The sequence below is a fragment of the Octodon degus genome, unplaced genomic scaffold (assembly GCF_000260255.1).
Source record: "Octodon degus isolate 3935 unplaced genomic scaffold, OctDeg1.0 scaffold00005, whole genome shotgun sequence".
Lineage (NCBI taxonomy): Eukaryota > Metazoa > Chordata > Mammalia > Rodentia > Octodontidae > Octodon > Octodon degus.
The window spans coordinates 6,450,850-6,453,777 of NW_004524581.1; the positions used below are offsets into that span (position 1 = coordinate 6,450,850).

Genomic DNA, 2,928 nt, shown 5'->3' on the forward strand with positions numbered 1-2,928 from the left:
TTAAAATATTAAAAAACCTTCATTCCTATTATCATTTCAAAGAAATATGACTGGTTGCCTGACCCATTGAGCTAGCTTCCAGTCCTGCCATGATTATATTTCTGAAAAAATTAAATGATAAATGTATGTGTTTCTCAGATATTTAAATGATATACCATCTCTTTCTTTACATCGATGTTTATTTGCTGACATGGAGTGGATGCTTTAACAGATTAAATCTATAATTTACCATAGAAATCATTCAGGCTGAACATAGGCGGATTACTACGAGTTTGATTTACAAAAATTGCCTTATAAATAAATAAATAAATAAATAAATAAATAAATGAATTGTAGTCCTTGGGAAGAATACTTAATCATAAGTTAATTTAAGAAAAATATTCTGGCCAGCCAAATAGCTCAGCAGATTAAAATGCCTGCTTAGACAGACACAGCGCCTGGGGTTCGATCACCGATGTGTTAGGCTGACTCCACCCCTGGGGCACCCTGAGGTGGCAACTGGGACTGGGAGGCTGAACACAGGCAGATCACTATGAGTCCAATCTACATAATGAGACGCTGTAGACCCTGTAGACCTTCCTACAGAAAACCTACTACTATTATGGACTACTTGACTATATTGGGAGATTCTGCTGAATTCTAGCACCTACAATATTTAAATGACAATGGAATGCCCATCTCTGACAAAACTAACCAAAAAAGTGGGATACAAATGAATGATCCTTTTGTATCTGTATACTCAAAATAGGATCAATATACAGCTTAATTCAATGAATAGAGAGATTTGTTATAATATTGTTTGAGACAGGATATCATGTGTGCCTCTTGTACAATGAATAACCACTAAGACAACAATATCCAATGTAGTAATTACTGAAAATCTGCCAGTAATCGGTTGTGAAACTGTCTTATCAATGTTTCTTTCTCATTAAAATTATTAAAATAAAAAAAAAAGAGCAGCAGGTGGAGGATGGTGGAGAAGGGCTTTGCATGGAGGTTTTTCTGCTTCAAGGTTTCTGCAATTATGTCCTTTTAGCCTGGATCTTTTCACAGTTCAGCTTTTGTCATTCAACTCTCAACTCAAATACCAGTTACTCAAAGAAGCCAGGCTAACTTTGGCATCTAAAATTATTCTCATCCTGCTATATGAATTCTATCATAGTAGCTAGTAAAATTTTGTTTATGTTCATTGTTTCACCTAATTAGAATGTGACATATTAAAAGAGAGAAATTTCACCTGGCTGGCTCCTTACAGATCCTAAGAGCTGAAAATAGAGTGCATACTCAAGAAACACATAAAGAATAAATATATCAATCTTCCTTCTATCTAAAATTCTCTTACAGTGAGAGTACTGTAAGAAATAAGAGAGTATAGTGGACATTTAGGCTACAAGATCCAACTTACATCAATCACATCAGTGTGGTCAATTTTTTCTTTCCATTTAAAATTACATTTTCTAGCCTTCCATTCATGAGCGTGATGATTGGGTTTTCATGCCTTATGCATGAGATGTGCCACCCTCAAACTTTGTTACAACATGGGTACATTGCCTGTCTGACGTGAAGAGAAAAACAAATAAGATAAATAATATAAATAAAGTAAAATTACATTTTCTACAAAAAAGAAAAATGTTCTAGGTTGAAAAATCAAAATTCATCTTCACTAATTGCAGAACTTGAAATCTGAAGCCAATGTAATTTCCTGTTTCTGTATTGGACATTTCTGAGCATGGTTTCCTGTCTACATGTTAGCTAATGTTATGAAGAAGCATTGTCATCTTAGCATTTTGGGCCAGAGTGTACTTGATCTTGAAAGGTAAGACTGAGCTAACAAGTACAGTTTGCATAATAGGACATGCACATTGCCTGTAGAATTGTATCAAGATACTCACAGTGCTCAGTTATGTGACAGTAATATGATATCTAAGCAGCCCCAATCAAACTTCTGTCTTGCAACAATGTCTTTAGAATTATTGTCTAGCTCTTATTTTATTTTTATTTGTTTTTTATTTTAAAGAGAAAAAAATAACAAAGACAAACACAAAGCAACATAGAACAATAAAAATGGTACAGCATTTAAACACAAGAACAGAAAATTAACAATGGTTGTTATGTTACATATTGCAGCTCACATTACCAGGTATAAGCATGCAAGTTTGATCAAGCAATTAAACATTAACTCTTCCTTTCACTGAACCTTAATTTTTTCTTTATTCTTTTAATTTTTTAAAAAAGCCTATTTCATTTTATTTTCTTCTCATTAACTTTATTGAAAATCAATAATTATATAACACATTAAAAATTGTAGGAAAATATTGAAGTGTGAAATATATGAGATGTAGATAGAGTGAATTTTAGAGAAATATTTCTGAAATGAACATATAGCATGAGATTAATAATAGATTGCACATTGTACATAAATTATTTACAAACTTAAATGAAAAAACAATAAAAATTGTCTGAAATGAAAATGAAGAAAGAATTTACAGATCGGTCATAGTTCACTGTGCCAAAATCAAGAAACTTATATTCATATAATTAGAATTCTTGAAGTAGAGAGGTGTGGGCAATAAATATTTAATGATTTAAAATTTCTGAATTTAGTTGAAATTATAGCACCATAATTCCAAGAAAAATTAACCCTTTGCACACGAAATTTGAATAAAATCATACCAAGATACACAAAAATGAAATTGTCCAAAACTAATTGTAAATAAAAAAATCATTAAAACATATGCATAAAAATAGCTAGTTTTTAGAACAAAATTAAATAGCATCCTATTCCACATTAGAAAAAAAGAGCAAATGTATAAGAAAGTAGACTAATTCAAAAGATTAAATAAAAAAGATCTGTCCTCATTGAATTTTATGCTTAGGAAATATACCTTTGAAAACTAAAAGTAAAATATTTTCCAATCATACAAACTT

General features: G+C 31.1%; 1 non-coding gene across 1 annotated transcript; it reads left to right on the top strand.

Moving 5' to 3' along the window:
* Positions 1 to 1,459: 1,459 nt before the first annotated feature.
* LOC111818678 lies at positions 1,460 to 1,561 on the top strand. The gene has a single exon (XR_002822604.1). It is a non-coding gene; the product is annotated as a small nucleolar RNA U13 (small nucleolar RNA).
* The last annotated feature ends 1,367 nt before the right edge of the window (positions 1,562 to 2,928 follow it).